Source organism: Excalfactoria chinensis, chromosome 2 (assembly GCF_039878825.1).
Source record: "Excalfactoria chinensis isolate bCotChi1 chromosome 2, bCotChi1.hap2, whole genome shotgun sequence".
Taxonomy (NCBI): Eukaryota; Metazoa; Chordata; class Aves; order Galliformes; family Phasianidae; genus Excalfactoria; species Excalfactoria chinensis.
The window spans coordinates 25262860-25287822 of NC_092826.1; the positions used below are offsets into that span (position 1 = coordinate 25262860).

At 38.0% G+C, this 24963-nt stretch overlaps 1 non-coding gene across 1 annotated transcript; it reads right to left on the reverse strand.

The window, feature by feature from the left end:
- Positions 1 to 4194: 4194 nt before the first annotated feature.
- Positions 4195 to 4266, reverse strand: TRNAE-CUC (transfer RNA glutamic acid (anticodon CUC)). The gene has a single exon. It is a non-coding gene; the product is annotated as a tRNA-Glu (tRNA).
- Positions 4267 to 24963: the final 20697 nt, after the last annotated feature.

The window sequence follows — 24963 nt, forward strand, 5'->3', positions numbered from 1 at the left end:
TTGCAATGCGGATCACACCAGAAGTCTGCTTTCTGTCTTTTTATGGCAGATAATTGCAAATCATAAGACAAAAAGCACTGAGCATATGGATGATTAATTCTGGTGACATAATTACGTTTTCGGTTTCTGAACTCTATCAGTTTTAAACCCCGATATAAAGAATTTACTAAATGCAGAAGAATGTTCCTACTATGATTTGTTATTTTCTCTTTGCTGGCTGCCACCACCTATCTAAGTTATTATTCTTGAAAACGGGTTCTGGAAAGCAGGATGAAAACTCAGATTTTAATGCCTATTGCATCTGATCTTGACTTGAGAGAAAAGCAGTGTGTGAAATGTTAAACATTCAGACCCAGAATGAAAGAGAATTAATTTAGAATCATTAAAGCTCTTTGTATTATGCTGTCACTTTCAAGTTGGTTTCTAATCTGCTGGATAGTAACGTGTTCTTAACTACATTAAGTCCCTGTTAAATAATAATTAATTTGGAAAGAGCTCCTGCATATTCAGTGTATTGAAGGGAGACCCCTCATTATTTCTTCCTTCATTGAATCTAGGTTGTTGCACCAGTTCTCACAATATTCTGTGTTATTTTCTGCTGTACAAACATTATGTTTAAATGCATGATGCATCATGAGGAAATAATAAAGTACACAAAAGTGAGAAGAGCCTCTTCACGAGGACTAACAGGGATTTAACATGTGAAATCTGCCCCCAAAACAAATAACCATCACTACCATAAAACACTCCTATCTATAAACAGAACATATAAGCATCCAAAATGAAATATATGTGTATATATATTTTTTTGTATGTTGTTCATTGTAGAGCAAACAACACAAAAATGAATTTGAAAATCAACGAGCTCTGGAGCTATTGTTTACATTTCCTGACCTGACTAGAAATAGAACAACCAGGGAAGATAAAAACTGCACTTCTGATGGCATGGTGTTCTGGTATTTTTAGCTTTGTTGACTTTCCCACTGCTTTATGAGTGAAGATGATGTGGATGTGTATTGCTGACAATGAAAAGCACAAAGAAAAATGAATATGAGGAAATGACCACTGACCAGGATGGATGTTATTGAAAGCTGTGAGAAAAGCTTGGACTGGGATAAAAAAAGGCAGGATACCAAAGGATGGACGTGTTATTAAAATTTCAGGCAGAATAAGATAGAATAAAAATAGATTAAAAGTAGGGATCAGAGAAGATTTTGTTGCAAGAGAGAACAGCTGGGGAAGGGCTGGACACTGTGATGACTTCAGTCATTTGGAAGGGAGAACATCTACATCCTACCACATGTGCATCTTAATTACTGCTCCACTTTCCATTTCCTACTTCTATCTGATACGAACGTGAATAAATTCTCAAACCCCTGATGTACTGAGAGTTCGCACTGTTGTTTAACACGGGGACAAATAACTCAGGTGCGAGAGGGATATGTTTAGGCTGCCCGAATCCCGGAGCTCAGACTCGGACGTTGTGTAGCTTCAGAGTGAAGCCCGATGTGCGACATATCTGTCACTAGATGGAGCCAGATATCCTTCTGAAATTCCAGCCGGACAACGCCGAGAGCGGCCTATTTCTCGAATGCGAGGACGTTTAATCATAGAATGGCCCGGGTTGGAAGGGATCTCAAGGATCAAGAAGCTCCAACCCCCCTGCCACAGACAGGGCCACCAAGCTCCCCATTTAATGTTACATCAGGCTGCCCAGGGTGCATCCAACCTGGCCTTGAACACCTCCAGGGAGGGGGCATCCACAGTCTCTCTGGGCAGCCTGTTCCAGCACCTCACCACTCTCATAGTAAAGAACTTGAGATAAACTTCAGAGATAAATCACTGTGTAATGTAAAGAGGCCGCTTAAACTTGGGCATTTATTTCTTTTTCTCATATTTTATTCATTTCATTTTGCTAACTCTACTACCTCTTAAGAATTACTCAAATGTAAAACTCTAATTTTTAGTTCTTTAATATCCTTATGATGAGGAAACAACACAGTAAGATTAAAAACAAACAAACAAACAAAGAAGTTAAAAATGAGGATGAAAAGCAATACAGAAAACAGTTCCAGTAACAACTTGGTATGTTTATATTTTTAATTTAGTATATGGAAATTTAATGCAATACATTCCAGCTGCTTTGCAGCATAGCCTCTTGGCTAATTCCGATTCCCCAAAAATGCCAATTCAAGTAAATGTTTAGGCCATTGTTTCTCTGTGCCTTGTGCAAAAATCTCAATGTGGGTTACCTTAAAAGACAGTGATATTTAAATTAAAAATATATGAGAAACTTTTCAGTCTAACTCTCAAGATCTTTCATTTGAGAAATGTCATCAGTAAGCTCTAGAATACGTCAGGGTCCAGCATTTGCAATAAGGAAATCCTTCTCTTGATTTTCGAGTCAGATGTGATTCCTTATCAAACATAATGAATCTGCTTCCTGCAAGGCTGTGTTTTTAGAATAAGGATAGCAATATTATTGTACAAGAAAATCTCAAGGCGGTAGTTGTTAATTTTTATACAGTACTCAAAGGCTTTTTTGTTGTTGTCCTTTGGCCTCAGATTTAGAAATAACCGAAGGTATGTTATTGTGGTAATATATGAATGGCTGGGTTTTTTTAGGTTTTGGTTGCTTTTATTTTATTTTATTTTTTAAAAATTTTGCATTAGTTTGGTGTTTGATGTTTTTTGAAGAAGCAGTTGTGGCCCATAAAGTGAAATCTACACTTCAAATATTGATTTAATCCAAGGAAGGCAATGCATTTGTTTGCTTCACTTCCTACACAAGCGACAGAATTAAAAGTATGTTTGTTTAGTTACACAAAAAGACTAGAAAATGAATAACTTACTGATATAGTAAGAGTAGCCTAGGTCTTCTGCTGAAAAGACTTAACATAGTAAACCTTAAATTGGGAAGAAAGCTCATATAAATGATATTCTGTTACATTTCAGTAACTGTGTAAATTATTTGGTTGGTAGATTGTTCGATCTCAGGCACACTGGAATCCTGTTTGTAAATTAATCTCAGTAGAACAGCAACATTGGTTTTAAGCAAATACTGAGTGTTTTTGATATTTGTTCCCTTTACTCCTGGGTTAAAGAAAACTGTACTCCAGTGCTGCTGCACATTGAGTGACTGAACTGCCAGAAGGAACTGAAATGCTTTAGAAGGGCTTTTACAATAGAAAATACTCAAATACTGCCCAGAATAAAAGTTCTAACTATCTCTGCAAGTCCAAGTGAGCACATGAGTAATGGGAGAAGTTATCGTAGGACATGCTTTCATTTTTACAGCTGGAGCTACTTCCTTTACTAATCATAGAATCATAGAATTACTCAGGTTGGAAAAGACCTTGAAGATCATCAAGTCCAACCACAGCCTAACCAGTAGACTATCTCTTAAAAAACAACCACAAAACAACACCACAACAACAAACCTCTGCTAAAACATATCCCTGAGTACCACATCCAAACGGCTCTTAAACACATCCAGGGATGGCGATTCAACCACCTCCTTGGGGAGCCCATTCCAGTACCTAACCACCCTTTCTGTAAAGAAGTTCTTCCTAATATCCAACTTGAACTTGCCCTGGCGCAACTTGAGGCCATTTCCCCTCGTCCTGTCACATGTCACTAGTGAGAAGAGACCTGCCCCACTCTCACTGTAAGAACCTTTCAGGTACTGGAAGACAGCGATAAGGTCTCCCCTCTGCCTCCTCTTCCTCAGACTAAACAGCCCCAGCTTCCTTAGCCTCTCCTCGTAGGGCTGATTCTCTAAGCCCTTAACGAGCCTTGTTGCCCTTCTCTGGACCTGCTCCAGTACCTCCATGTCCTTCTTGTGCTGAGAAAGAGCACAATGACGCTGCCTAACAGAGCACATTCACAGCTACAGAACACTATTTTTCTGCATGTCACTACCGTTGTTTAGGGCCACAATGATGATTAGGGGCCTGGAGGATCTCCCATACAAGGAAAGCCTGAGAGACCTGGAACTATTCATCCTGGAAAAGACTGACAGAGGATCTCATCAATCTTTACACAGACCTAAGGTGCTGGAATCAAATTGATGGGACCGGGCTCTTTTCAGTAGTGCCTGTCGATGGCACAAGGGACAGCAGGGACCCTGACACCGAGGGGGGCCCGCAACCGTGACGCCGTTCTAGCGGCGGAGGCCGACTGAAAAATAACACCTTCCCTGACCGGGAATCGAACCCGGGCCGCGGCGGTGAGAGCGCCGAATCCTAACCACTAGACCACCAGGGAGCGCAATAATTAAATAAACGTTTTTAATTCTATGGCCTGTTTATCCGTATTTAATTTATGATGGTTCTAAGTTGAAGGAGGGAAGATTTTGGTTGGATGTCAACGGGAAGTTCTTTGCCTAGAGAGTGGTGAGGTGCTGGCACTGGCTGCCCAGGGAGGTTGTGGATGTTCTGTCCCTGGAACTGTTCAAGGCCAGGATGGATGGGGCCTTGGGCAGCCTGGTCTAGTATTAGATATGGAGGCTGCTGGCCCTGCATGCAGCAATGGGGTTGGATCTTCATGATCCTTGTTTTCCCTTCCAACCTGAGCCATTCTGCAATTCTATGATTCTATAATTTACAGAGATCCATGGGACAGGAGGCAGTAAAAAAGAAAATGTTTTTCTTCCCCTTTAGTTGTGAAGTTGTAATCTGATTTAGAATTAAAAAGTACTAATTACTGTGACTGCAAACGTCATGCACATTTCCAGATACATTGAATAGAATGACCAGATATTTTCAAGTCAGGTCTTCTTGATTCCAGACCTAGTTTGATAGAAAACATAGTATTATGAAGCTTTTCCTTCTCCTGTGGACAGGAGGAATGCCAGGAAACAGGTCAGAAATTTGACTTCAGGTAGAAGTTGATGCTATCACAGCAGTAACTGTAACAAATATACATGAAAACCTTAAAATACCTCAAGAGGGAAGGTTCTGATCTGCAAGATGAATAAACAGCACATTTATGTCTGCACAAATAGAAGTGGAATTACCAAGCTCTGACTTCAAGCTTTATAATGAAATTGAAGTGTTTCATGCAAACAGTCATAGAAGACAGGTAAAGCACTTGTTAGAAATAATACCATGAAATGCCTACTTAATTCCCTGATCTCTATGTGTTCTATATAGTATCTTCAGCAAAGTATAGTATCTTCTATCAAAATTGCTTTTTAAACTCCTGATCTTTCTTTTTGCTCTCCTTTGGATTCTCTTCTGTTGCTTCACATTTCCTCTTACTGCCTGGTGGTAATTAAATTCTTTGCCCATGTCTGTGCTGGGTTGGCATAAGACATGATTAAGTGCACTCCAAAGTGAAGTTCTGGATGTTACAAATACCAACCTTTCAATAAGACTGTTTTTACTTTTATATCTACTACACATTCTTTGTTATCTCAAGTGTTTGGAGAATATTCAAGCTCCAGAAAATATCAAACACTCGTGAAATTACAAACATTCACTAAATAAGTGATAATCTCTGCTTATCCATTCCAAAGATCATGTAGACATAAACAAATTAGTTTATCTACCAAATACTTCCAGAAAACCAAAAGTAGCATGAGTGTTAGCTGCACCAACATTCCATGCCATTTAAGCTACTTTGATTTTAGTATTTCAACTGAATAATTGTTCACCTCCTTTGTAACGTGTTGCAGATATGCTTTAATATCACAGTCCAAACAACCATAAGCTAAGCAGATATCCAGCTACTCAGGATGGGACTCCACAAGTGACTTTGCAAAATTTTACTGTAATTTGGAGTTCAGAGATTGCAGTGAGTAGATTCAGCTTTAATCAGAGGTGAGAAGCATGTGGAATATTGTACAAGCATTTTTCTAATCCTGCATGAGTGGTATTATTTTTTTCACCATGTAACAATGGTTACTTCATCCTCTGCACCAAATGATGTCTATTTAAATTGAATTTCAGTGAAAATCTTAAATTTTCTCCCTGCTAACGTTGAATTGTTATTTTGGGGTATCTATTTTCCATCATTTAGACATGCAGCAGAAAAGCTGAAATTTTTGTGTGCTTTCTGAAGTTTCACTGAGATAGGTAAGTCCTGTATTCACTACTTGTATTCTGAATTTAAAGAAAGCAATGGCTGTTATTAGAATTGGTTACAATTTCATTTATAAAATCTAAATTCAGTCTAAATCCCCATGCCTTTCTTCAGGTTACAAGCTACAGACAAACTGTCTGATGTTTTCTCCATGGGGGCCACTGTAAATGTTTCATGCTGTTAGATTCTGGCACTGCTGGAGAATTAGATAGGCCATAGATATGATTCAGTTGCCGTGCTCCTTGAGAGAAAAGAATACTTCTCTGAGACATCAGCTTTTTGTTTCCAAGAGTTGAAAAGATCACACTTCAGATTATTTTGTTTCCTCAACTCTCTCTAGATAATTATGGTCTTAATTGTTGTCCACACACCCAATAATAAATTACAACACAAGTTCAGAAAAAGAAATACACAGTTTTATTGCTTCAGTTGGATGTAAATACCAAACCTGATATATGATTTTTGGTCTGGTGTAGAATTCTAGAGAAGCATCTTTTTCCAAACGTGTTATGGAAATCCTGCGACTTGTTTTAACTTCCTTCAGAATGAACTTTTGTGGTTAACTTGGCACATAAATTTGGCTTCATTATCTCAAGAAGAAAAAAAAGAAAAGATATATTTCTTGCTGTGAACCTTATTGCTTAATGATAGAGATGATGGAGTATAAATGTATACAAAGAAATTACTTCAGTGCTAATGGGAAAATGATGATCATACTTATGTTTTCAAAATGAGAAAGGAGTGCCACAGTAAAGTACGCAGTTATTAGCAACTCTTTTTTAAAGGGAGAAAAAGTGTTTTGTAGAAAGCTAAAGCCTTTGATGAGGTCACATGGGAACAAGTAGTGTATTAAGCATATATTAAGCTGTAACCAATTGCTTATTTTACCACCATCCTGGTTTTCTGGGCTGCAAGCACACATTGCCAGCTTGTGTTGATTTTGTAATCCCACAGCTGGGTGACCTTAAACACCTTGATGGGTAAATTATATCAAACTTGGAAGAACTGAGAGCTGTCAGGTTTGGAGGAATACACTGTCAGGAACTTCAGGAAGATCAACAAAGAAAAATGCAATGCCTTTCATCCACTAGGGATGGAGTAACTCAGTTCGACAGCAGAACAGTTTTTCATGCAGAGGGTGGTGATGCACTGGAACAGGTTGTTGAAGGAGGTTGTGGATGCCCCATTCCTGGAGGTATTCAAGGCCAGGCTGGATGTGGCTCTGAGCAGCCTGGTCTGGTGGTTGGCGACCCTGTACATAGCAGGGGGGTTGAAACTAAATGATCATTGTGGTCCTTTTCAACCCAGGTCATTCTGTGATTCTAACAGGAGGCCAATTGGCTAGGAACAATTTTATAGAAAAAGACCCAAGGTCTGAAGGAGAGCAAGCAGACCAAGCATGAGTCAGCAAAGATGTCCACTGTGGTAAGGAGTATCTATATATCTAATAAAAATTTATAGAGAAAATAAAACCAGTCTCTTCTCAGAAGTACGCAGAGAAAAGAGTACACAACAAATTACAGTAACAGAAATTCTGAGTAGATATAATTAAAAGAAAAAAAATAAAATCAAACATTCCCAAAGGACTGAAAAATAAATGAGATCTTGACTTCATCTGCAGTTAGAGAACCGACTAAATTAACCCAATATGAGGTGGAAAATAAAGATGCAGATACGAAAATTGTTACACAACTGTTCTTACAATTCTGACAACACATTTGGTGCAGGAGACCAGAGGGTGATAGAAACCCTAGGGACAATCAGTAATTGCCTTAGATATGCAGAAAGTCAAAGAGATTGGCCTGGGGCTGTATGATTAGCAAGGTCATTAGCAGCTTATGTTGACAGTCTAATTTAGGAAGCAATAAACAGTTAAGACAATAGCCCCTAGCATCTAGGAAGAGAGGGAAACACCAGACATGTAAAAGGCAGAGCCTGAGGCAGAACAGTTGTGAGCAAGGGTCAAGGAAGGAGCCAGAAATTCATGGACTGAGGGGTCACAGTGAGTGCCCTGTTCCCTCAGGTTTATGGTGCAGATCTGTACTGACTGGCCAAGAGCAGATTTGCAAGTGTGTGATCCGAATGCTTGCAGAAAGCATGTGCTTTCTTGGAACAGAAATCACTGGGGTAAGTCATCCACGAAATCTAGTCACTCCTCAAGAAGGAAGTCTTAAAGGCACAGGACCAGGCTGTCCCCCTGTGTTATATGATGATGAAGATGGCAAAAGCCCAGCTTGATATCAACTTGGTAACTCTTTTACTAGGGTAAAAGAAATCAGAAATCTTTTTTACAAATGTATTAACAGTAAGAGGAGGGCTAAAGGGAATCTCTATCCTCTATTTGGATGAATGTCACCACTGAAGATACAGAAGAAGCTGAGGTTCTCAATGCCTTCTTCACATCTGTCTTTAAAAGTCAGAACAATTCTCTTTGGGATGTACTGCCTCCTCATCTGGAGGAGGCATCATTGGTTAGGGAGCAGAGTAAGTCCCCTCAGAATTCAAGTGGAAACAGTTGGAAACCTACTACTCCACCTGACTTTTCACAAGTCCATGGAACCAGATAGGATCCACCTGAGGGTGCTGAGGGAACTGGTGGAGGTGATTACCAAGTTACTTTTCCATCATCTGTCAGCATTCCTGGTCAATTGGATAGGTCCCAGAGGATTGGAGGTTGCCAGCGTGACTCCCATCTACAGGAAGGGTTATAAGGAGGATTTAGGGAACTACAGACCTATCAACATGACCTCTGTGCCAGGAAAGGTTATGAGGCAGATCATCCTGAGGGAGATCACACATCATGTGTGGGACAGCCAGGGGATCAGACCCAGCCAGCAGGGTTCATGAAAGGCAGGTCCTGTTGACCAACCTTATCTCCTTCTATGATTGAGTGACCCACCTGGTGGATAAATGAAAGGCTGATGATGTAGTCTACCTAGACTACAGGAAAGCCTTTGACACCTCCCTGCAGAAGTTGGCAGCTCATGGCTTGGAGAGGTACACTCTTTGCTGGATAAGGAACTCTCTGGAGGACTGTGCCCAGAGTGGAAGTGAATGAAATTAAATCCAGCTGGCAACCAGTTATGAGTGGTGTTCTCCAAGGGTCGATATGGGGCCTATCCTGTTCAATATGTTTATTGATGAACTGAATGAGGGGATTGAGTTCATCCTCGTAAGTTTCCAGTTGATACCAAGTTGGCAGGAAGGGTCACTCTGCCTAGAAAAGCCTTACAGAGTGATCTGGCCAGGCTGGATCACTGGCCTGAGGCCATTGGGATGAAGTCCAGCAGGACCAAGTGCCAGGTCCTGCACTTTGGCAACAACAACCCTAGGTAATGCTATACTTCATATTTGTCAGGCTTATATACAACTGACTCCTGCTTAGTGAATCCAGCAAAATCTGGGTGTGAGAATGGAAGTGGAGACAGGTGTATGAATAGCTATTCTTGTAGGATTTCTTGTGGTTTTGCTGCACCAAATGCTCTAATTTGAAGAATATGGCTATCCCCAACAGTAGGAAGTCTTATTTTCTGCTCAGACAAAATTTCCAGATGGAAATACAGAATTTTGACAAGGACTTTGAATGAAGACTTGTACATCTGTAACAAAATATTTGAAGTTCATTATTTAGGACCACAAAAATGATTCAAGGGATGGAAAACCTCTCCTATGAGAAGAGGCTGAGAAAGCTGGGGCTGTTCAGCTTGGAGAAGGCTGTGATGTGACTGGATAGTGGCATCTCAGTATCTAAAGGCGCAACAAGAAAGAAGGGCACAGACATTTTGGCAGTGTCTGTGGTGATAGGACAAAGGAAAATGGTTTCAAACTAAAAGAAAGTAGATAAAATAAAAGCAGTTATATAACCGCGTCTGATATAAAAACGTTTCTGAGTACTCTGTGAATTTCTAACCCGATTATAAACTTTTTTACAGCTATGTTCTGATTGACTTAGACCTCAAAACATCTGTCACCTTTAATCTGCTCTGTCATTTATTTTCTATGTCCTGGGCAAATCACTTTGTCTTTGTGCTTTGAAGTATTTGCGTACAAGAAAGCTTGTGTGACACTGAAATATCTTGATGAGGAAAGCAAGTTTAAGGAAAATTCAAGGTGATCTGTATCTAGCGAGTTTTGATATGAATGAAATTTTTATGAAAGGAGATAGAGACCTGAAATGATAAAACATCACAACTGGTAAAAGAAATGTAGATTTCATAAAAAACCAGTTTGTATTTGTAGGGTAAGTTGTATAGTAGGCGTGCATTTTAGAGGGGAATGCTGACAGTGCATTTGAAGTTTCTTAATTTCAAATATTAATTCTAACTTGGACTTTCCTATCATTTAATGTATTCTGCTTCTTCACTTTCTTTCACATTCCTATGGGCTTTTTATGTCTCTCAGTTAATTCATTAAAAATGTTAGCCTCCCTCATTATCCTCCCCCTACAGTTTAGGTTAAGACAGGGTTTATTTTCCTTTAAAGATGCTATTAAGTGTCTATGTTTTTCAAAATCCCAGAAGATAAATTTGCTTCCTCTGTCAGTGATGTACAAGGACATTTCTGTAACTACAGCTCTGGAATTCAAAGGGGAAGTTACTGGTTAGAAAGCAAAAATTACCTCAAACTCTATGCACCTTAATATGTAGCAAAGCAAAATACTGTGTGTGAAAGTTTCCAAATGAACAATCTGAATCAATATTAAAGATTTTAATTGCAGTCTATTTTAAAAAAGCTTCTGTTGTTCAGTTTCTTTACAGCAAAATCACCAATTGCTAGTCCTAATTAAGTCCAAGTACTGAAACACTGCTGCCTGTGAGATAAAAGTGTCTTGTTATTAGAAGATCTACCCACTGTGAATGATTTGATTTTATGCTCCTGAAACCATCTTAAATTATGCTGTTTATAAGAAAGTGACAGCAGACAGAGGGTTATTATTTGGACAAGCCTCTATGAATGAAATTTCAATGGCCAGAATCATTTGTCTGCCTAAAGATGCAGTTATATTTTAGGTTCACTTGATTTTGGTAAGTTTGATGATTATGCAGGACGACAACCTGAGCTGCTCCTTGTCTGGTGTAGGGAGATCCAGCTTCCATCTGCCCAAGCTAGTTAGTGCCTCACAGAAAAAAAAAATGCTAAATACTGCTGAACAATGGCAATTCAAGGCTTCCTTGTAGAGAAACCTTAAATCAGTCTTCACGAAGTTTAAATGGAAATGTCTTATGCCTGACCGGTATTCAACTGCTGCTCAGGCTGCTGGCACGGACCTGATTTTGATTCCTACATCTTCTTTTTCTATCGTGGCAAGGAAATCATTAGAGAACACTTAAGGGAAGGGTTTCCAAAAAGAGTTAGCTAGGTTGTATGTGGGGAAGCAAACACCTCTGATTATGAAAAACATGGCCCTGTAAATTCAATGGACTGAGAAAAAACAGCTGTGCAGACACCAGTTCCTCAGGCTGCACTGGAGATTATCAAGACACATATTCTAACATCAAACAGCCATGTAAAGCACTCATTGTGGAATACAAAGTTGTGAGCAATTGTTACAGATAGAAACTGATAATTGGAGACTTGTTCTCCCCAGAACAACAGTGTGTGTTGGCTGAGATATGCTGGCCTTGTTGACATGCCATTTGTCTTTTGAGTGAAAAGAAAAAAAAAAAACTTAAATTGTAGATGTGATTTATTGGAGAGCATTAAGAAATGGGGAAATTATAACTTCCTCTTATGTCTTATACAAAAAAGGTAATTTGGAATACTTGGGTGAAAGTAATAATTATGACTTCTACATTATGAGGCAGTATATAGTTTAGCATGAGTAATATGTGTAGAAAAGCAATAACGTTTGATTTTTTCAGATGCACTGAATCAGTTAAACCACTAGAGATCATTATAACGAACTTTTCAGCCTGGACATCTCCAAACAGCACATGACTTATTGTGGCCTGTTAGATTGCTACAAAAGGGCTGATTGCTGCCAGAAACAGAAGGGTGGGAAATGGGTGCTAGCAGTGTTAGGTTGCTGCTGAAAGCAGAAGTAGTTGATGGCACTAACAGTTTGCCATCAGCTTGGCTTTGTCTTAAAAGACCATGGATGACAGTGTGGTAATATTTTGCAGGCATGAAATAAGAATATCTCACTGGAGAAACAATGTTCTTCCTGACTAATTCTGTTAGCAGATTTATGTTGTCTGACGTTATGCTACTGCAGATTAAAAATTGCATTGTTATGGTTTTCCAGAATCTGAGATAGTCAAAGTAAACCTGAGATTATAATTCCTATAGTTTCTTTCAACAAGCACACTGAGCATTTTGCACTTGTGTTTTCCTCATTTCTTTGTATTAAATATTACAGCATCATTTGTCTTCTTTTTTTCCTTCCTAGAACAGAAGCCTACAAACCAATCATAAATAGTTTTAAACAGAAAAGAAGACCATTCATTCCTGATGTGGCCTAATTTAAAAAGTCTCATCAAAATTCCTTCATTCATCTCTACTGGCTCTTCAAAGCAAATCCTAATTGGAACGTACGTGACATTCATCACACAGTGATGCAGATGTAGTATCTGGGTCTCTGCAACATGTGACTCCTGTGAACATGGTACGGGTCAGTTGCCATTTAATTTCTGTTCCACTAATAATCATAAAGAATGCCATAGGGGCTTTTAGCAGGCAGCAACAAAGCAGTGGCTTTTTGAAACACCTCTCTCAAATCTGAAGGAAAGTGTCAGATAATTGTATTTAGCTATGTCAAATCTTGGCTTGGGTTTCCTGTGTTTTCATAGTGGCATTCCTCCATGCTTCCAACAACATGGCAATTTCTATAGAGAGTGTTTGTGTGTGTAGGCAGGCAGCTCCCTGACGACACTTCTCTTTTGTCCCTGCAGTACAAAGAGGGATATATTACTCTGTCAAATACAAAGGACTAATTCTACTAAATCAGCTTGCGTGCTCATTAGTGGGCAGCAGTTTGCAAAATTTAATTAGCAAAGATTCACAATCACATTGCTAAATTTTACGACTTATTAGTTTTCTTTATTGCATAAACCATTTTACATAATCAGTATAAATGTTAGATGCCTGTATATTTAGAGCACGTTTTTCGCTGCGATGACTTTCTTGTGCAGGATATGGATGTTGGTAGAACTTGTTTTCAAAATCATTTTCATGCATGTAAATTCACGAGAGTTGAATTCGCCATTCACTGAGATTCTTTTTACAAGCACAATGCAAACAGCATATATACAGAAATGTTACTTTCCCGTTTTAACACATTATCCTTAGTTAAGATTATTAATAGCTAATATTAAGAACTAGCTCATTACAAATGTGTGAAAATGTGATAAAGAAATATACTTCTGGTATCTCTAGTGCAGCTAGTGCATCAATAAACTATTTCAGATCCATGATATACCAACCCCACTTACTGTGCCGTGTTTCCAAATACTGGTGTACACATTGAATCCTAAAAAAGTGATATCAGAAGTGAGATAAAGGCTACTAAGCATGCTGCTATGCAGCATACCAGCGGTCCTAGCTCAGTACAAAATAAAGTGCATTAAATGTTTTGAATACTTGAAAAAATCCTGTTTGCAAGTGCTTGGAAACTGTTGCACTATTTTCCTGCCTATAGCATTGTTTTCTCTCACTGTCTGGCTCTGCAAAGTGAGATCTGTGGATATTTTTGATGTACCTCTTTCTTATTTATATTGTCTAAACACTTCTGAAACTGTGCAGACCAAAGATAGAACTTGTGAATGACTTTCAATTTTTGAATTATCCTGAATCTACCCTGTTAGTCTTTTTTATTTTTCATTTATCCTCCGTATTAATTCATATCTTCTAAAATGCTTTTCTATTAGGGTAGCTACACATGTTATTGCTTGCCTGACCATGAAGTTCAAAGCACAAACAGAGCATTTTCATTCGAATATGGCCTCACAAAGACGTGCAGAAGCACACTGAAGTCTGCACCTGGATATCATCAATACCCAAATGTACATATAAGCTGAGATCCAGGTTGTTTTCTGGAGGGTGGTGGAGAGTAAAAATAATCTTATCAAAATTCTTTTATCTCCTACATCATATTTGCATAAGTATGATAAATGTCCTTCATCACAGAGTAGGCTTTAGGGCATATTCTTGCTACTGCTGCCAAACAATTTGGCATAGTCCCAGCTCCTGTTTCTTGATAATGATACTGCCCATACTGCTCTGAACATTGTCAGTTATATTTTTTCCTTTATTGAAGCACTGCAAGAACATAAAAGTTTTCCTCAGCAAACATTCTCTTTTAATAATTTCATATAAATTATAAGGCATTGTCAATGTCAGTTTGTTAGTAGGAAGTGCACATTTTTACTGCTACAAAAAGAAACACAGCTGCTTTAGTTGGTTTTGTGGGTGTGGATTTTGTTTTCTTTTGTTTTTAGGGATTTGCTGTGGTTTTTGTTGTTGTTGTTGTTGTTGTTTTGTTTTTTTACTTTCTCTAGGGATTATTCTTTGTTTTCCTAATATGTTTTTACATTTTCAATATTATTATAATATATTATTAAGAGATTGCATGTGCATGTATATTCTGTTTACTTCTTTTTCAAGTCAAGGAAAGCAATTAAACATGAATTAAAAATGGAATAAAATAAAGTCAATACTTAAAATACTTAAAAACCCCAGATATTCCTCCCCTATGAGGACAGGCTGAGAGAGTTGGGGCTCTTCAGCCTGGAGAAGAGAAGGCTGTGAGGTGACCTCATAGCAGCCCTCCAGTATCTGAAGGGGGCCTACAGGAAAGCTGCGGAGGGAATTTTTATAAGGGCAGGTAGTGGCAGGACAAGCGGAAATGGCTTTAAACTGGAAGAGAATAGATTTAGACTCGATATTAGAAATAAATTCTTTACTGTGAGTGTGGTGAGACACTGGAACAGGTTGCTTAGTGAGGTGGTGGATGCCCCCTCTCTGGAAGCATTCAGGGCCAGGCTGGATATGAATTTGAGCAACCTGATCTACAGAGAGGTGTTCTTGCCTATAGCAGGGGGTTGGAACTCGGTGGTCTTAAAGGTCCCTTCCAACCCAAACCATTCTATGATTCTATGATATGACTCAATAATTTTCTCTTTCAAATTTGGGTTATGAGAGCAACTGACAACATGAGTAAGGAGTCAGAGGAGAGTATTTTTTAGGCAAAAACTCTTTCTCATTTCTTCTGTTCAGATCCAAACTGACAATGTAAATCATTTTGTACAAGTGAAGTTTGGATCTTTGCCCTCATTTGATATTAGTAACTTGGGATTCCTTTCCTCTGCCTGCCTTTTAGCTGGCTTAGAAACTTAGCTTATAGCTCCCTGTGCAAAGTTAGCACAAAGATTTGCTGCTGTGAAAAGAACAGCAGGATGGTCTCCAGGAGTACTTTCATTAAAAATTCATTTTCTGTGTTAAAAATACAAAATATGTGGGGAGGTAAGACAAAGATTAAGAACTTGCAAGTCTGAACCTCCTCTCATAGAGAAGTACAGCCAAGTGTTCATAGTGTGAAATCACTGTGTATAGTACCTCATCTCTTTTTGCAACTGGAAGTGTCACGCAGTTAAATGTAAAACATTTCAACCCTTATTAGCATATCTATTACAAATAAGTTATCTCTGGCTCCATGTTCTTATGCAAAAAAAGAATTGAAAGGACCCAGTAAATCAGAAAGATGAAGGAATGTCAGCTTTCATTCTTGTTATATTTTTGTTTTTCTGTTTTTAAATGGTGATTTGTAAGCAAGTAATTAAAGGCCTAGCAAACTGCATTAATATTTTCACAGACCATAGAATGGTTTGGGTTCGAAGGGACCTTTCAGATCATGTAGTTCCAACCCCTTGCTATAGGCAGGGATACCTCCTACCAGACCACGTTGCTCAAAGTCCCATCCAGCCTGGCCTTGAATGCTTCCAGGGAAGTAATTTCCATTAATTATAATATGTTTAGTAAGATCATACATTAAGCAAGTATTCTTGTGAAAGATCTTTTACATACACGGTATGAAGTCTTTATCATGTAGAATAAGAACCTTCACGATGAATTAAGAACAGTACCCCATTTCTTCTACACAGAAAAGCAAAATGGGTTGGATGTAGCTCTGTTCAGCCTGGTCAGGTGGCTTAAATATGTAAAAATATGCACTTTTTACATCGATAGCTATGAGTGCAATCATACCCCAGAATAAATTAAATTTTAATAACAAAAAATTATTGTGTGAATGTTTCAAAATATTCAGATCAGAACACACTCTGAAATATATGTATCCTTTTCAATTAATGTGAAATTTCCAACTGAGGTTGATGGCTCATAAACTTTAAAGTACTTCTAGTTTGGAGGACTTGGCTATTAAGACAGCACTGCTTAGTTGTATTTGGTAAATATTAATATTTTCCCTCCGAAGCCTTACTCACTGAGAAAGGATACGCTTCTAGAAGGCTGGAGTCTTCTTGGAATCTCACCTTTAATAACCTTAATGGCATTTGTCAGATGGGAGCTTTGTTCTGTAGGCTGCAATGAAAAGTGTCTTCTGGCATTGATGTGAAAAGAATATGGTGAACAAAGTCTGAGGATGACTAGGAAATGTTTCTTTGCTGTGATTGTTTTGATATGCTATATCAGGGAATACCCTTTCAGCCCTGAAATTTATTGAAAATACTACTCAAGCTATCAATATTACATCCTGGAGAAAAAATCATGACAATTACATCCCCTCAGTGCCACATCTTCTTGAGTCAAGAAGAAAGCCTACAGAGGAAGACACCAAATAGAGGTAAACACCCACAAATCCTCCTCCACAGGTCTGAATGAAAAGGCAGCCTTTTTGTAAGAGGTTGTACAGACAGCACTGCTGGGAGTGGCAGAAATCTGCTCGTGCCTGGAACAGATTGAAACCAGCTCTCCTGGGCATGACTCACTGCTACTCGTTGCTCACACTTAAATGAAATGCTCTTACTTTGCTCGGGTATTGTTTTACCTGCACCCTGCACTCAGTTGAGTATAAATGACTGTATAACTTCAGTCAGATGTAAAAAAGATTATCTCTACAAGTTTGTGTATAGACTCTTCACAAACTGTGTGCTCGTGAAAAAGTCTTGAAACATAATTTAGAGTATGTAATCAAATTTTTACAACTGTAGGTGTGCTGAAAAATAATTCCAAAACCAGGGTTTTTCTTGTTGTTCAAAAAGAATAATTCATCTGAGCCAAAGTTTTAATTCAGACCACTGTCTTTGACTAGCAGTGCACCACTAAGAGTTAGAGCTACTATTATAATGACATGAAAATGAGTTAATAAAAAGCTTGGAGAAAAATATGTGAGCATCAGTCATGGTAGGTAGGATACCAGGTAGCTGCAGAACATGCAGGATGCAAAGAAGTTCTGTCTGTGCTGCTGTTGCATAACAACTGTAGTGATGGCATTAGTGGCAAAACTGTTTTATTAGTTTTGTGATTTTTATACTGCTGTTCTTTCTCTGGCAATGGGAAAATATATTAGCCTGGCTGCATGCTATTCCAGTACTATATTTGTGCCACACCATTAGGACAGTGTGTTGCATGTACCTTGTTGTTTCTACTCAGTTGCAAGTTCATGAACAAATACAGGAAAACATCCACCTGCTGTATAAGGTGATCAAATACTTGAATTCCTTTGCTGCTGAAACAGGGGCTGCTCAGGTCAGTCACAGCAAACCTCTTGTGCAGTAAAACTCTCTCACACTGTATTTGGATTTTGAATCAATAGCTGCCCTGTAGCCAGGGTTACTATGACGCATTACCAAAGCCAGGGGAGAAACAACAGCAGAGCTGAAGTTGGTTAGAAAGCGAATAGATTTGTGGTGCATTGGCTACCATGGGATATAATCAACAACATAATGGAGAGTTTATTTTCTTGGATATGTATCTATAAAATGGAACAGGGATGAAAACATGATGCTGTAGATGCAGATATAGATAGTAAAGGATAGGACTGTTTTCTCCCTTCAGAATTTTTTATTTCTTTCTACTTTTATTTTCTTTCTGCAGTTCTCATCTTCTGTTTTATGTCCTTCCTTGCCAATTCACAAGATTACCTTAGATTTTATTGCTTACACTATTCTGTAGTTGAACCTCTCAAGACTCTATTCTCCCATGCTTTTTGGCTGTTCAGATTAACATCTAGTTCTTGGTACCACTACAACAGTTTTGGTTGCGAGAGTTTCAGGGTGGATCACTAAGTGTTTCTGTTTCTCTCCCACTCTTGCATCTAAAAGAGCCAGTGTTGGCATTCTTGATGAAACACCTTATAAGCCTTAAATGATTGAAAATCTTCTATTTCCATTTCTTCCTCCTTAAGAGAAAGAGAAGGAGCTTTTTGCATGACCACTGAGATATGCTTTCCACAGACTTCATTTCATACAGAATTGAGAAAAACTGTACTGGTTTTCGGACTGGGATATTTAAAACAGCTCTCAGTAACTTTTCAATGTGACATTTCTGTTCAGTACTTATAATTTTTGGAAAGCAGAAGCAGATTTCTCTGGGGGTAGTGTGTTATGTGTTAGAAGAGCTTGGAAGAGGTTTTTTGGTTTTTGTTGGTTTTTTTTTTCTTCCCTAAAAAAGAGGAACATGTGGTGGAAAACTATTCAACAGCTTTTTAGAAACACGATGAAGATAGTTTTGCCACTTCTTTTCCTTCAGAGTTATTGGAAGAACATCCTATTTTCTATGTAGCTTCTTCTACAGTATTTTCATGCTGCCTGGACATAGTTTATAATGTTTCCTATATTGTCATGTTGTCTTGAAGATACAAGTATTTGATATGTGAGTGTGTAACAGTTGTCACTATTAGCTCTCAGTGATTTTCACATGTTATTGTGGTTCTATTTCACTTAGAACATATTTTTCAACTGATTATTGGAGAGTGCAGGGGGAAGGATAATGCAAAAAGACCAATGCATTGGATGCCTCAATATTTCATGAGGTAGAAAGAGGTAATATGTGTCTTTGGGCTTGACTGAATGGAGACTTTCACCCAAAATAATTGCTTCAGTGCCAAATATAGACAGTAGAAATAACCTATCTATTTTCAGCCTTAATAATTTCTACCTGACTTCCTTTGACAGATGTCAATAGATGGTAATAACAGTGATTATCTGTTGGTTTTTTTTTTTCTTATTTTTCTACAGTGTTGAAAAGTAGTGAGATCCTCCACCCAAGACATTGCGGAAGCAGCAGGTTTTTTGGGGGGGGAGAGTTCATTCTCTTTTTTTTTTTAGTTTAGTTTATTCATTTTACCAAAGACACACAAAAAGAACGTGTCTGTATCTAAACCAAAAAGAGCACAGAGCCACAGAAGTCTTCATTATCTTCATAATTCTGAAAAGCTGTAGTATTCAGGCAGCCTGTAAAGGCTTTATGATACCAGGAGAAAAGACATGGCAAAGGGCAGAATGCATCTGACTGTGGCAACGTGCTTGATGTTGCTTCAGTTTATTTACAGGGGATCTTTTTTAGAAATTCTTATTTATAGTTGTCCTAAGTTTTCAAAGCCATCACAGTTATGGGCTATGTTATCCATATCTGTTAGTAGGTAACATATGAAAATGCATTTTGGAGAAGTAGACCATATTTATTTATTTATTTATTTCCTGCTATTTTCCCCTTTGAACAGAGGGGAATATCTAGCTTTTCATAGATTAATTTTAATTTTATACAAGAGTCTCATCCACACAGGTAGAGATTAAGTATACTATTCCCTGAGATAAAACAACACATTTATTTGTTCTGTCTGCTGTGACACAGGTGTTCCCAGACCTGGAATTGTGTTCCTCCAAAACAATCCATGCAGACAATCCCTTCCCCAACCACTGAGGAGGAGCATATGTAAAAAGAACAAAAAAAGGGAATTGAGTTTTTCCTTAATATTTCTAAAGGCTTCCTTGCAAATCTCTCCCATTCACCAAGACAGTAATGACCTATTTCCTATTTTCATCAGCAAATCTGGAAATTTTATTCAGAGACCTACTGAGATAAGTCATTTGGCTTATCAGGTAACAGGGAAATGTTCTTCATTTGTCAAGAGCTACTAAGTGTTTTATGACTGTAACAAACATCCTACAGATAAAAAAAAAGAGAGAAAAAAATGGCTTTACACTTCATTGATGGTGTTGTTCTTGTCACAAATCCAGTGGCATTTAAAACTTTTATCAATCAAAATCTTTCTTTTCTTTTGTCACAAAGAGTACACAAATCAGTTGTCAGATGAGCTGATGCAAGTTTTAATTCCTTGAGCCAAGTAAAAATATCTCCAACTTTAAGACTGAATTGTATATGTAAAAATGTTAAGGGCTCTTCATGGTTGTTTTTTTTTTGTTGTTGTTGTTGGTTTGAGTTTTATTTTGGTTTGGTTTGGTTTTTTTGGTGTGATTTTTTTCTTCTCCTGTTATAAATCTGAATTACATTCAAACTATTTTTCAAGCTAGGCTATTGAGAGAAATGCTGAGTGCACAAAAATGTATGAGAAAACAAGGTAGTGGTGATGGGGGGGGGGGGGACAGTTAATCTTGTCAAGAGGTCATACATTGAATTTTGAATGGAAAGGCTTCACTGAAAGTAATGCCTTCTATGTTATTATGTTGGCCCACAATGTCAGAGGCAGATGTTGGTGGTATTGCAGCAGAGGTCGAACCTTCCCACCAAGGTTCTGTAACATTTTGTTGCCATATGACAGATGGAAGCAGAGGGGCACACAATGGGGGTCTGCTGTGAAAGTGCAGATGAAGCAAACATGTGTCACTGAATTCCTCCATGCAGAAAACATGGCAACCAGTGGCATTCATCAACACTTACTGAATGTTTATGAAGACTGAACAGTGGATGTGAGCACAGTGAGGGGTTGTGTTTCAGCTGTGGTGACAGCAATGTGGAAGACAAGCCATGTTCTGGATGGCTGTCACAACACAAAATGAAGAATGTATTGATAAACTCATCTGTGCAAATCAACTAATGGTGGTGAATGTGTTGAAAAATAGTGTCTCGTAGCTGAGAATTTGCTCTATCAAATAGTGCTATTCTGCTCCATATATGTTGTTGTTTCCATGGAAATAAATAGGAGGCATTACTTTTAGGGAGACCTGCATATATCAGAAGATGCTCAGAAATGGGTATCAGAGAAAAAAAAAAAAAAGCTGTACCTCTCCTTGTAGTTTGAATGTAGCCATCACCTAACCTTCGAAAGTGTTCTCTCAGAGGAGTTATCTACCTGTGCTGTTCCATTCAGTTATAAGTGTAATTATTTTAAACTAGACAAATTGCTTTCTGTACTGTTATCTTCTCAGATGGAAGTTACTGCTGCTTCAGTGAGTAAATACTGAAATACAGCTATAAAGCAGAAAATGACTGAGCACCTCCTTCTATTGCAAAATGCATCAGATCGGGTTCACTTCAACCACTGTGGGAACAGGAAACTCAGCTGGCTGACAGGGATGTCTCAAGTGCCTCTGTTATGACAAGAAGTATTTGTCACATCATATAAAGTATATGCAGCTTTATCTTTTACAGAATATGAACTCTAGATTAAATTCAGTTGGGATGCACAAAAAAAAAGCAACAACCATCCGATCTAATATGGAGAACATGCTCTAGTAAGGTTTACATATGCACTCATAAGAAAAGTAATTCAATATTTTGAGCATCACCAAATTTTGGAGCAAGATCTTAGCAATCATTGATAATTCTCTTCATATACAAGCCAAACTTTCTCACTAAGTTATCCTATACAGTCAGCCCTCTTCAGACCCCCATGATAAATTCGTTCATGTTAGCGATTAGTTGTCAGCCATATCGCTGTGAACTGAGACTTAATGTATGTTTAATAAACCACTGAAAAAACACAAGTAAGTGGATTTGGTAGATGAAAGTCTGATTCAAGACCTTCACATTTAACTCAGATTGAGCCCTTCAGGCTCTTCAGTGAGGCTATTTCCAGAAACCTTTCTTCTGTTTCTTATTTTGCATTCCTTTCCTCTCATTATTATCCTCAGGAACTGGAAAGACCTCCAGCTTTCAAGGACCTTGGAAAAACAGTTATAACTGGAGTATTTCAGTGTGCTGCCACCACCATTTCAACCTGCATGCAATAAATCTTCTATTTTAGAAGATCACAGTTTCTAATGGAATAAAAAGGAAAAGATGGGGTTTTGTTTTGTTTTCTTTTTCTTCCCCCCCCCTCCCCCCCCCCCCCCCCCCCCCCCCCACAGATTTAGGATGACAGTACACTAAAGGAATAGAAGAAAAAGAGCTACCACATCTAGTTTAGAAATTGAGTGAACTGGGATGGTCATATCAGGAATAACTCATCTGAAGAAGGGAATACAAGCCAGGGTTTTTGTATCTCATACAAAACATTGTGCAGAAATGGAAAAGAGTTCAAGAATGAAAAGAACAAGGAAATAGATGTAGAAACCAGTTTTACAGCAATAACTTTAGTGTCTTTGACTAATAACTAAAATTCAACTGTGCTGCTAGGAAGTGTGCGTAAAATTATTTACAGAGTGCCAAGTCCAAAAAGGCAACATGATGAGCAATGTGTTGATACACACACACGTTTGTATACAGCAATATGCAAGTATGTATGCAGATACCAAACAGAGCTAACTGTATGCCTGAGTAACTGTTAAAGCCATAAGCATGATGTGCTTAGTGATGCATTTCATGAAAGGTCAGTGCTTTTGAAGAGACTTTCTACAAGTGGAAATCTTTCTGCTGATACAAATGAAAACCCACAAGTCTGATGCAGCACACAAATTAAGGGAGAAAGTGCTGTTTTCTCCTACCGACTTCCTAATCTTTCCCGTCGTGGCCTGAAAAGGACCATACCAGAACCGCTTTTGCTTTAGACTGCAGCATGGTGCCATCACCCAGCTCGAGACACTCACTGCAAAGCCACTAGATGGCAATTTTCAGCCACTTTATTTGGCTACTTCTCAGTGCAGAAATGGTGTACGAAAAATACATTGATTAGAGAAAAGAAGTGCTAATATATCTATGAAAATATTTTACAAAGGTTTTTTTTTTGTTGTTGTTTGTTTGTTAGTTAGTTTGTTTGTTTTGTGGAAAAATCTTAAGTACTTAACTTTCAAATTGGACCCATCATGGGATGCTGAGGTCTGAAGATAGGACTTTTTATCTTCACTGGAAAAATTCCCTTCAGTTTCTACACAGATGGAAATCCAAAAAGCCCACTGAAATGCATATAAAATATCCAAATATCTTTTTCATTTCATTTCATTAAATGGTTTGCACCATCATTTATCACCTTACCAGTGTTCCTCTATTTGGTGTATGACAGTTTTTCCATACAAGAAATCTGCTGATGATTTACAACCAACGCTCTCAGCTGGAAAAATTACTTTGAAGTACAGAATAGCAAAGCAAGTATTTCTGCAGTGTAAACAATTATAGTGACATGTTCTCATGTATTTGAATACAGTTTAATGCAATGTATTTTCAGAGGGAAAGGTACATTTTGTTCCTAGTTCTAATTAGAACTGTGTGCATGAGATGTTGAATCTATAACAATCTCCTCTGTGGAAAAGTGTTGGGGGCTGTTAAATGTCAATTTTTATTTTTAGAAAGTCAGTAAATACTGTGTTTTCACATTAATACAAATGTTCAAAGTTGGAGTGTTGTAACAAAATAGATTCTCTTTTATGTTGTTGTTTGTTAAAATTAAAAAGAGCTTATATTCCTAGCAAAGCTAATATTATGGAGCACTGGTTTCTAAATACTTGTTATAGTTGCAAAAATATTCTCTATTACACGCAGATTACTTAGATAATTTCCTAATAATATTCTGCCAACTACTGATTCTTTCCATGTAGCCCACTAAAAGCATTCTCTGAACTGCAATGTTTTGTAAAAGTTAAATCCAAGATGAAGTTAAACAGACTCATTATCACCTCATTTCTTCTAAGCTCATCCTGCTTCCACAGGATATCTTCACTACAGGATATCCGGCACTGTTTTGGAAAATTAACTTTGTATTTAAGAAAGACGGTTTTTCATCTTAGAGAGTTGGGATTTCCTGAATGAATGCACCAAAACTATTGAGAAGGGTACCACTCCATCCTTCCTACAGAGTAAAATTGTTATTGTAACATCATGACTTTCCTATGACTCAAGAACTAGTAGCTAAATATGACTCTCATCCTTTTATCATACCACTTGAAGGGAAGTAATGTGACCTCTCGAGCAGGGACCACACACCAGATGTTGGAAGTATTGACTTCAAAATGCTGTCACTCTCCTGCAGGGTTAATAGGACCTCACAATATGCTTTTAGAAATCAGGTTCTATACTAAAACTGCTTCAAGAAGGAAAAAAAAAACAAATCTGCAATAGGCTTGCAGATGCTTCATAGATTTTACTGGAAAGTATGAGTGAGTTAAGTACGGTGACTTCAGACTGATGCTGCAGTACCTATGTTAGATTCCAGTCAGTGGTGCTGGGTGCCTTTATGAGTTCTGCACCAGTAGTTACTCCTTTTAGTGAGTTCTGTGTAACTTGTCACTAAGATATTATGAGGTAACCTCCCAGTTGGAATACAGCAAATGATTTGCATTGGTATATGAGCTCATAAGGTCACTCAGTTTCAGTTTGCATTTGTTTTTTTCACTCACTTCAGGATATTTTAACAATTAGAGCATTTATCACTGAATTTTATTTCATTTTAATTTCACTTCATCAACCTCTTATCCAGTAAGTAAAACTGAGATCATATAATGAATCATAAAATGGTTTGGGTTGGAAGGAACCTTTAAGATCATGTAGTTTCAACCCCCTGCTATAGAGGCAGACACACCTCCCTCTAGATCA